At 38.5% G+C, this 12,069-nt stretch overlaps 1 long non-coding RNA gene across 2 annotated transcripts in view; it reads left to right on the top strand.

Moving 5' to 3' along the window:
• The window catches only part of LOC119487333, a 32,669-nt gene extending 24,573 nt beyond the window's left edge, over nucleotides 1-8,096 (top strand). The window contains exon 3 of one of the 2 annotated variants that reach the window (XR_005206690.1): nucleotides 7,697-8,096. This is a non-coding gene — a long non-coding RNA (uncharacterized LOC119487333). Of the gene's footprint in view, nucleotides 1-6,986 lie in introns of both variants that reach the window. The other variant, XR_005206689.1, reaches the window with a different exon arrangement.
• Nucleotides 8,097-12,069: the final 3,973 nt, after the last annotated feature.

Below are 12,069 nucleotides of genomic sequence, written 5' to 3'. Positions count from 1 at the left end.
AACAGTGCTTTACTGTTAATACAAAAGCTCATAGGCTGTTTTTTAACTAATGCATTCTTAAAAACTGTCTAAAATATCATCAGTAACAGTTGCACATGCAGTATTTTTTTAATTCTGGGACCTGATCTGCACATGTGAGGCTTGCACATTGTACATGATTGTAAAATCAGTGAATTAGCTTTATTGTTCTTCACTCACATGTTGTTATGGTTTGCATTTTGTGCTTGTAGCCAGCTATAGACATACATTTTGGGAAAAGTGTCAACAAGTCTATTATAGCCTTTTCCCTAACAAGTGCCTTTAATTGTATTTAGTGTGACTATTCCTATGTCTGTAACCTAAAGTCTATTCATATAGGCAAAAAATTATGTTGATTAAAATGTATGTAAAAAATACAATTTAAGTAGTGCATTAAAACAAATCAGTAAGATAATGTAAAAGAAAGGTGACAAAACAGCTATATAATGTATCTTTAAAGAGTAAATTAACTGTAAAATACTGTGAAATTAATAAAAAAAATAGTTCAAACTGTATTTTTCACTAACAGTACAAAGCTGTAAATTTCAGCGACAGTATAATAATGTTAATTTTACAGTAACATAAAGGCAACCATGCTGCCAGTTCTTTACTGTTATTTTACTGGGAAATTCTTAACAGTGTAGCTATACTTCTGGGGGGATACAAAAGAGAAATGTGGAGAGAAATGTCCACTTTAATTGAAATCACAGCCATTTAACAGGCTGCTGAATAAACACATTTTCAATTTATTTTCTTTTTGTCATTAAACATTCAGCACATTCTTCCTGACAAAGCAAATCAATATTTTGAGTTTTTAGGTGGTTTTATAAAACACTAAAAGTTGCTCTATGACCTAGAGGAGTCTTTTTTTTTTTTTTTGGTGCTGTTCAGCCCCTGAAGGACAATATTAGTTCACAACTTAAAAATCTGAATAAAAAAAGTTTAAATGCTACAATGTTTGTCTCCATGGGATCCACTTACCGGCTCTTACAGAGCTTTCAACTGCATCTCATGGTCTTCATCCACCTCTGAGTAATGGACCTTGGGTTGAAATTATTTTGTCACACATCTCAAGGTCAACATTGAACTTCTATGCTAAAGTGACATATTAATAAAAATGAAAAACAAGAAAAAACATTTCTTTACTTTACGTTTTGCCCCCAACTAAAATTCACAAATAATTTACATTACTGCCAACAATCTATGCCATGATATCTGAGGTTTTCATGTGGTTGAATTCAGTTATAACTACCAGTATATCATGTCCTGAGTTATCACTATTATGCTGCATTGCCACTCATCAATAACCCAGATGAAAATAGACTCACTGAAATGGATTACCAATAACGTCAAGTTGATTTTCATACTGTGGTCTCGTGAATGAAAACAAATTGGTCCTTTTCACTGCAGACATTTTCACACATGTGTTACTAATAACATTTACAGTGGCTCTGTTAGTGAGCCAACATGCACAATACCAGGACCAAACCAAAGTCATTCATTTTATTAGTTACACTTGTGCTTTTCCTGCTGTGACAAGTCAACATATCTTCTACGAAAAGGGCCTATGGTTGCATAGAAGTTGTGAAAAAATAAAATTACAAAAAATAAAAAAACAAGATTAGTTGCAGTGTTAAGTTCTGTATTTTATCTTATTTATTTAACCTTTATTTAACCAGGCAAGTCAATTAAGAACAAATTCTTATTTACAATGGGGGCCTTGTAAAAGGCGAAGCCTCCTGACGGAAGGGGGTAAAAAGAAATATCAAAAGTTAAAAGGACAGCACTGGCATACATGACAAGCATTACATACGACAACAAGCATTACATAAATGAAAATGCAGACAAAATGCAGACAGGCACACAATCAACAGACAGTATCAGGCAATACAGCAACAAAACAAGAGTAGCAAGGAGTAAAGACAAACAATCACAACAAGCTTTAGATTTAAAAGCAAGCACTACATAAAAGATATGCAGACTAGTACAAAGTATCAGGCAGTAGCAGACAAACAGCATCAGGAAATACAACAACAGATCAAGAGTATAGTGTACAAGCAGTAGGACAAACAGGCAAAGCAACACGGCAGCAGCCAGACAACAAATACATGCATGGGACAATGTTAAGCAGCAGACAGACAAAGCCAGGACGTCCATAATAGAGTTTTTAAAAGCAGATTTGGGGATAAAATTGTATGTGATTTGTAATAAATAGGCTAAAACTTGCAAAAACACCAGCATGGTCCTTTAACATGTGTTCTGACTGTTTAAGATCAGTTGTTGCTGCAGCAGTCAGTGGCAGGAAGTAGATAGTAGAAGATAAACTGCTGTCACATATTGGCTCTGTGGTATCTCACAGTAGGAAGTACACTCTGGAGTATATAACATGGATCCATTTTACTATCGGATACACGGAGTACACTGTAAGAAAGTCTTTGAGAGAAATTATACAGTACAGAAATAAATATTTAAGACTTTAGACACCTTTATGATGTGAATAAACACTGTGTATTAATGTATAGTAGTGAATCCCCATGTGTACAACTCCGTTTTTCAGAGACATGTATGGTTTATCTTTTACAACACATGTGGTTTTGCTTGAGACATAACCTCTTCAAAAAATGTCAGTCTTTTCTAACTTGTATTTAGGACCTAAGGTAAAAGCATAATGCTGAGTGTTTACATGTCAAAGTTGCATGTAAACAATAATATAAATACAGTATATATTGGGGTTTTTCAGACTTATTTTTCACCTGATTTTATTTCCAGATGAAATAATTCCCCAAACAGAAACACACTTTCACATTAAAGGAACTCACCCTTATCTTTCCATCTCATTCCCTTAATATACTGTTAACCTCAGCTCTGAACACTGTATCCAGCTTTTACAGTGAGTTGATAGGTCAATTAGTTAAAAAGGGGTATAATAAAAAAAACTGAATTTGCAGCGTGAGCTTGTTTGAACTGCACCATGATGTCATGTTTGAACTGGCAGACTTGTGTGTCTCAGTGGTTACAGAGCTGCACTATAAAACATGCTGGAGCACACAGCCAATATGCCTCTTTGAGCACCCAATTTGTTTAAAAGGCACAGGCTCTAATCTGGTGCTGTCAGTCCTCCGGCTACTTCTCAGAGAGGAGATTTATTTATTACTCCATCTCCATTGTTATCTGTGCTCTCTCTGATCTGTTCTCCCATAAAACCTGACAGGCTCTGCAGCGTCTTCCTCAACGAGCCCTTTTTTTTCTTCAATTAGTTAGATATTAACCATTAAAACCAATAATAATACAGGTGGTCAGTGAAACCCTGGCTGCGTGTATTTGTTTTGCAATAAACTGATGTTTAAATGCTGCCAAGTTTTTGAATAGATTTGCATAGACACACATGTGAGCGGCTGATAACACTGTGGGTATTTTTGGTCTGCACTGTGTGAGGAGAGGTGCAACACAACGGTGCTGTGGTCGTGCTTAATGTGGGACTTTTCAGTCCATCGTGCTCCGTGGATCACTCAATCCAAAAAGAGCAGTGAATGTGAAATGATGTGTCTGAAAGTAACGCTTACTAAATGTGTGTGTGTTTAAAGTGATCTGAATCAGCAGCATGTCATCGCGTCTATCAAGCTGAGGCTCAGCGTCTCTGCTGGAGAAAACATCTCACTGAGGAGGGAGGGTGTGTGTTGTTTATGAGTGTCATTAATGGCTGATAATGGCGTATTTAAGAGCTGACATCTGTGCTGTTAACTTCTCCAACGTGAAGATTATTTTCCCCATAGAAAACTGAATTATTGCGTTGAAGCCAGTGTATCAATATCAACAATTTAAATCAAAATGTGTTTTTGTATTCTGATTAAATGGTAAAGTTGAAACATACAATTATTTTTATCATCGATTAATCTGTAGATTATTTTTTCCCAATTAATTAAATAAAATGCAAGACAAGTGTGAAAATTGCTGAGCTGTAATGTTTTCAAATTGCTTGTGTTGTCCAACCAAGACACTCAACAATTACATTCTTCTTCTTCTTCTTCTTCTTCTTCTTCTTCTTCTTCTTATTATTATTATTATATAAAACAGACAAAAGCAGCACATTTGAGAAGCAGGAACCATCAAATATTCGCCACATTTTGCTTGATAAATTACTTAAATGTTTAATCGATTCTCAAAATTAATTTTCAGTACTTGACTGATTGATTAATCGACTAATCGTTTCAGCACTAATTAAAACCTTAAAGGTACAGTGTGTAGGATTTGGTAGCATCTAGTGGTGAGGTTGCAGATTGCAACCAGCTTAAACTTCTTCCGTGTGCCAAGTGTGTAGGAAAACTACGGAGGCCGACGCGAAAACGTGAAAATACGAATGCCCCTATCTAGAGCCAGTGTTTGGTTTGTCCGTTCTGGGCTCCGTGAAGAGGACCTGCTCCCTATTTAGATATAAACCGCTCATTCTAAGGTAATGCAAACACAATGATTCTTATTTTCAGGTGATTATACACTAAAGAAAACGTACTTATCAATGATATATTCCATTTCTGCCAATAGATCCCCCTAAATGCTTCACACTGTTCCTTTAAAAAATGAAAAATGTGGAAATCCACACTCACAAACTTTTTGGACACTTGTTGGTTTTTATTCATGATAATAGGAAATGTATTTATTGTCTTGGTCATTTGTGCGTATGAATTGTATTTTGCCACCATAGAATAGTTAAAAAAGTAAAAAAAATCAAAAGTGCAATTACGAACAGAACTGCCATTTTAAATTGTTACAAAACATAAGATATTACATTCAATTACATTTGTTTTCAAATTGATTTCCCATATGAAATCCTCCCTGAAAGCCCACACTGATTATGTATCCACATGTTGTTTCTCGCATTCATGACATCTGGTCAGATATGTCAAACAAGAGAAGAAAAAACTACAACAGTCATGCATCACTGTCTGTCTTGGTTGACATTGTGATCTGCGCCCGCGTGTGTGTGTATGTGTGCAGTAACGTGGTTCTGTCAGTGTGTGTGTGTGTGTGTGTCAAATGGTGTTTTCTGTAACAGCTCTCCGTGCTGTCAGTGTTCAGCAGAGGATGCTGCCTGCCGTGGCGTCCTCGTCCTTCCCTGAGCCGCCTATGAAAAGGCTCCAGTCCTAATTACATGATCCACCAGGCTTCTAATTCGCCATACTCCTCTCAAATGACATTTACTAATTACTCCTTCCTTTTTTAGAAACAGCTTTCTGGATTTTACCCAGGCTCCCTCATGCTCATTGTCATGTAGGAACAAATAAGTTGGCTGTTTGTGGCAGTCACAGCCTATTTGATTGAAAGTGAGTAAGCAAACATACAAACAGACATCTGAAATCCCTTTAGAGCATGAGGTTGTGTTAAACAATCTGGATTATCCGGAGAGAGGAATTAAATAAAACCAGAGAGATGTGGCGGGGGGGGGAAACCTGCAATGCAGTAATGTTGGGACAAAAAGCGGAGTAGTCAGAGCCGACACAACTTTCTTCCCAGTGATGCTCCAGCCTCAGCTCTCTCGGTTGTAATAATCGTGTGTGGAGCCATGTTAACGCTGTATGCAAATGACCGTCATGTGTGCTATTGTTGGACAGAAAATTAATAGATCAATGTGAATGATAAAAGATGTGTGATCTTCCCAAGATGAATCCCAGACTCTGTTATAGATATGAGACCTGTCTGGGATGCTTCAATACCTCCTGCCCAGTGCATGATGGGAAAACCTCCAGCCAGTGGCGTGCACAGACTCTCTAAGCGACAGAGGTGAAAATTCAAGCACATGGTTAGGGGCACCACTTTATAATGATACGTCTCCTTTATAAAGGATTGATAAGTTGTAACTAATGGTTAATAAATCATTTACTTATGTTTGATAGATCAGTTAAAAACAAAAAAAGACTTTTGTTGTTCTTTCTCCTTTCATTAATAAAAGGTTAATGGGACTAACTTTACTAAGTCATCAATTCTGCAGTTCATAATATACGGTCACGACTTTCTAATTTTCCAATAAACTACCAAGGCTACACTTAAAAAGTTTAAAAAATATATTTCTACAATAATCTTTCAAGTTGGCAGTTGTAAATGTTAATAAGTTAGTTAATAAATTCATTTTGGTCCAGATGCACTGTAGCTCCTTTTCCAGAAGGTCAAAGGTCAAACAGTCTACTGAAGGGATCTTCCTGATTAATTAACGTAGAGCTGCAAGGATTAATCGATTAGCTGTCAACTATTGAATTAATCGCCAACTATTTTGATAATAGATTAATTGGTTTGAGTATTTTTTTAAGAAAATAAAGACACATTTCTCTGATTCCAGCTTCTTAAATGTGAAAATGTTCTGGTTTCTTTACTCCTCTATGACAGTAAACTGAATATCTTTGATGTTGTGGACAAAACAAGACATTTGAGGACGTCATCTTGGGCTTTGGGAAACACTGATTGACATTTTTCATTTTATAGACCAAACAACTAATCGATTAAATCGAGAAAATAATCGTTAGTTGCAGCCCTAAATTAAAGAGCTACAAAGATAATGCAAGTATCATAGTGTAAAAGGAAAAACATCAGCCCAAAAGTTGTTCTTATTAATTACTTATAGCTGACCCATAAAGCATAAGTATATAATTTATTAACATTTAAGCTTAATTAGCTATACAAAGAGGGCCTTGTTTGAAACATAGTAGAGGGTTATGGTTAATTTTTACCCTCAGGTCGCATCAAAGTGACACTTGAACTAACCAGAGGGCACTTTTGGGAGCACTTGGGCATCTCAAGGACCCCTTGAGCTGAATGATTGAATGCATAAATGTTAATTTTGATGAACGACAACAATCTTGGAGGGGAGAACACCTGTGGTTGAATTAGAGGCTGCGCAAACATCCTGCATGTGTTTACTGCCATCAAATTAACATGCTGCAGAAATGTATTCATTTTCAGTTAGTTTCTATGTTTTACAGGCCTAACTGGGCTGCAGTACAGTATACAACACAGTTTTGGGACTTTAACTGGAATGGAGGCTGACATGTCTCGCTGACGGTCTCCAATGTGGCAGGCAGGCATTGCTCCCACGGCTGCTCCCTCTCAACTCAGGCTGATTCTCCCGTGTCAAGACCGGTTAGCCGGCCTGCCACTCACAGCTCATGAGTGGGGGAGTGGGAGAAACTGGACCCACCAGACACTGGCTGCATAATGCACGGGCAGTACAGTGATACTGCTGGCCACGGCACACAATATCTAACCTTCAAATCACATGTGTTTAGCGAGTTACATTTTCAGGACAAACACTCTGCTTTTCGTCTTGTTATCGGAGCTGGCTGTGGCCATGTGTTGTTTCGCTGACACTCCCGTCGCTTGTTGTGTAACAGCACAGAGATGTTCTAGGATCTCCAGGGGCCACTGAGGCTTGGTCTCATGTAGGAAGTCTGGGCTTGCGCACATGCAGATTTCATGTCTGCCTGGGTGAGCCTTCACCGACCAGAAAGATTTTATTTACAGTTTACCTTCACGTCAGCCAATCCCACTTTGATTTCATGTCTGGTTGTGTACAGAGATGACCACATAGAGCCACCAGACTATTTAGTAAACCAACATGGTGAAATTCAAGCACATGTCACTGTATACATCATATCCTAAAAACTATGTTTTTTGTTTTTAAAACATTACACAGCCTGGCGTCCCAGTACATATCTGAGCTCCTCTGCCCACTTTCCAACCCCAGATCTCTCAGATCCAAAGACCAGCTGCTCCTGCGTCCCTCGATCAAAGCAAAGAGGTAAGGGCGATCGTACGTTTGAGTAGCCGCCCCAAAGCTTTGGAGCAGTTTACCATTTTCAATTAAGTGTTCCCCCTCTGTAGACACTTTTAAGGCTAAACTCAAGACTTTTCTCTGGCCTTTGAGTGCCCTTAAGGTTTTATGTTTCACTTTTTAACTCTTGTGTTTTATATTTTCCATCTCTTCCTTTACCTAGGCTACTTATTTGTGTATGGGATAGTTTTGTTAATGTTATCCCTTTTGCCTATTGCCATTGTGTTATTTTATTGTACAGCACTTTGGTCAACTCTGGTTGTTTTTAAATGTGCTCAATAAATAAATAAACTCGAAACTATAAACCACAGTCATCTCTAATGTGTTATATAGTCTATAGCCCAATAGGCTATCACAAATCACAAATTTCCCTCAGGGGGCTTTACAATTTGTTCAGCATACGACATCCTCTGTCCTTTTTGACTTTTTGACTCCTCGAACAAAGGAGGAAAAAAGGGAGGAAAAATGGAAGAAACCTCAGGAAGAGCAACTGTGGGGGATTCCTCTTCCAGGCTACATGTAACCCAGCTGAACAAAATGGGTTAAAATAGAAATGAGTAAAGTTAAACAATTGAACTATTTACTTAAGGATTAACTTAATGCTTGTATTTCTATTATTAGACACTACAGTTGTGATAACTTGGTCAAATCTTTTGTTTCACCCCGAACCCATCCCTTACTAGAATTAACTGGAAGTTTTGCAGCGCAGTTACTAACTGTAAGTGTGGCTCTGTCTATTTCTTGAAAATGCCCACTTAAGCTATAGTGTCCAAACATGTAGTTGACGCGTGTTTCAATAAAACTCCGTAGTCCATCTTCGTCGTTTCAACCGTTTATTGAAAATCTTTCTAAAGTCTTCAAATACAAAAATGGTAACAAAATATCAAAAACATAAGCGGTAAAAAAGCAAGAACAGGTATATTAAGCGCGGTCAAAGACTAGTGTGCTCTCCAGGCTCCATAGCTTCAACTGAATCGTTTAACGAGCACATGCAGCACAATTTAGTTTTTGCCCAATCAGAAGACAGGGCTGGCTGCAGTCACAATTGGTACTTATTGAGCACACTGCAATAAAACTACAGAGCTGCTTATCCCAAGCAAATAAAACAAAATGTAAATTAACCACAGTTATTTCTCTATTGTACAAATGGCTCTAACACTAACATTAACCAGAAGTTTTGCAGTGCAGTTACTAAGTTCAGCTCAATTAGTGTCACTTCACCTGTCCAGGTAAGCTAACGTTAGCTTCTCAGTTCTGTTTTGCTAGTTTTGTTGTGTGTTAGCAACAAAGTCTTTCTAGGTGACTTAAGGTAATGTGTACGATATGCATTTAATTGCTTACTCACATCTTGGTTACAGTTGAAACATTTTAATTCTATTTACGTGTCTGATTTTTGTATTGTGTCAATATACAGTATGATAAGCATATTTAGTTAGGACAAAATAATTCTAATAACTTTGAACTAGAGAGTGAGAAAAAATGTTCAATACGTAAAGTATTTGTATTTAATAAGGGCTTACTTTGATGAAGTTATGACCTAGTATGTTGTTGTACAACATAAGAGAAACATTTGTGAAATATGAAGGAGAGCAGAACAGAGACTATAAGCCTGTTTGTAAATGCAGGTGAGGTCTTTTATTGAGGATCCAGTGAAGAAGATCCATCGACTCCATCAGATGGCGAGCCTCCCAGCTGGATTTCCAGGAACCTGCTGGATCTACATCGCCACTGAAACATCCAGATGAACTATCTACTTTGTGGTAGGATAGTGCCAGTCACCCAGACTGGTGCCAACTCAAACATGCAATATGTAATGGATAATGTACAGCGAGCTAGTCATTGTTGTGAAAGAAACCCAGACAGGACGATGCCATGGAGGGGTCTCTCATCACCCTGACGGGGTTTCTTTCACAACAATGACCCGCTAGCTGTACATTATCCTGCTTATTACACGGCTACTTACCATAGCAACGGTCTGTTATACATAGCAACGGTCTGCTATAAAGAAATAACAGACTGTAGAACGCAGTGATTAACCAATCAGAATCAAGTATTCAACAAAGCCGTGTAATAAGAGTGAATGAGAGTGTACAGGCAGATCAGACCTCCATTTGATCTGAACTCAAACAAAGTTGACTTTGACTAATATGGTCATCAGACACTTACTTGGAAGTAACTTGAAACTGTGGTGAAATCCCACATGAGGACAAATACACAGTGACTTAAGGTGATCACCAAAGCTCCTTTAAAGGACAATTTTCTTAGGTTTAACGGGCCCAGTTTTTTATTTTTCATATCAATATAAATGTTGCATTTGTTTTGCTATTCATAGGCAAACTAAAGTTGCAGTTAACTGAATTCACTTGTGCTGTCATGTTTATGGTCATTGCACTCAAAACTTAGCTCATTCCGAACCTAGAGCGAGGTGTACGTACCCAGGTGTGGGTTACATACAGGTGTGGAAATTTCTCGATTCTAAGAAGCATCACGATGCAGACTTGAAGGATTTTGCAGTGGCAGAACATAATCGTGAGTTTGGTTTCATTTCAGCTCAGTGTGAGTCTTTACTGTGTTTTGCTGTCATCTGCTGTTGTGCTAGTTTCTATCCTTTCTTCTCTTTCTCTCCTCTCCTTTGATCGCTGTGTGTCACCCAGTGGCCAACCTCTGGGTCTGAAAAGTGAAGCCAATGCGGAAGTGCCTTAAACTTACATTCTTTCTAACAGCCAGCAGGGGGCGACTCCTCTGGTTGCAAAAATAAGTCTTACTGTATAGAAGTCTATGAGAAAATGAGCCTACTTCTCACTTGATTTATTAATAATAATAATAATAATAATAGCTTGGATTTATATAGCGCCTTTCATGAAACCCAAGGACGCTATTACCTCAGTAAACATTGTAAACAGGAGTTTATGGTCTCAATCACTAGTTTCAACTCTTCTTCAATACAGCATGATGTTCATTTAGTAAATTATGGTCCCATTTAGAGTCAAATAGACCATAAAGCAGGGTATGCTTTAGGGCGTGACTACCTTGTGATTGACAGGTCGCTACCACGGCGTTGTCTCGTCTGTGTTGTCTGTTTCTTCGTCTTACAACTTTAACCCTTTCACAGTGTGTTTTCAGTTCATGGAAGTCAATTATAACCTTTTTGGTTGCTGAAAATGTGTTATTCAGTGTTCGGTTGTACTTAGCTCCAGCCTCGCGCGTCACTTCTGGTTGCAAAAAAACAGCATGGCGACAGTCAAATACCAAGATGGCAACGGCCATAATGACGAACTCGAGGCTTCAAAACCGCAGTCCACACACCAATGGGTGACAACACAGTGACTACGTCCACTTCTTATATAAAGTATATGGTGTCACCGAGGGTGGAGCTTTGTACACACACACTCTGCTGTGCCGAGCAGAGAGACAGTTAGAGAAGAGAAGTCAGAGAAAATTACAATATAGACAATCCATGTGACAAAATGATACAGAACGTGAACATAAACATGATCCCCATTTTATCTGAAAACATTCAGCTTTTTATTCCACATGCATGATTCTATTTTTTGCAGCCACCGATGAAACTGTGCGTACTGTTCGAGTACTCTATTTTAGGAGCAGGACATGAATTATAGAGCAAAGTGGCCAACAATGTGTATTGCATTCCCTTTCTGCTGACCTGAGTGCACTGAGAGAGAGACGCGTGGAGAGTGTCTGTGATGAGTGACCATGAGCTGCTCTTGGAGTGTTGGTGGGCCGTGTGATGGCAGAATCCCAGCTCTTGGCAGCGGCCCAGGCCATTGTGATTTGTGCTCGCTGCTGCCTACAGGGTCGCCACCTGGCTGCCGCTTCCTCCAATCTCCCTGGGTTACACAGAGTGCATCCACAGCAGGTCTGTAATTGAATTTCACACATGTCACAGTCAGCTTAACTGTGTTTTCTGCAAGGTGCGTGTCCCTTGAAAAATTCAATCGTGATATGCTTGAGAATGATCGTGATGAGGGAGAATGTACTTCAGCTCCTCTGCACAGTTTGAAATACTGTCGCTAAAATAAATGTAGTATGGTGCCAAAACAGTAAAACCTTAAATGTTGTGTAAGCACGCTGAATTTCGTAGGGTTGACCTTGACCTGCCAGAGGTTATCTGGATGTAATATTAATCTTCCATACCTTCTCCTGCAGAGCCACAGGGTTTTCTGCCTTGTTGCCTTCTCATAGTTTTTGAAGCCTTATCCACATTTTTGATATTC

The sequence above is a fragment of the Sebastes umbrosus genome, chromosome 4 (genome assembly GCF_015220745.1).
Source record: "Sebastes umbrosus isolate fSebUmb1 chromosome 4, fSebUmb1.pri, whole genome shotgun sequence".
NCBI lineage: Eukaryota > Metazoa > Chordata > Actinopteri > Perciformes > Sebastidae > Sebastes > Sebastes umbrosus.
This window is presented reverse-complemented; position numbering and strand designations above follow the sequence as displayed.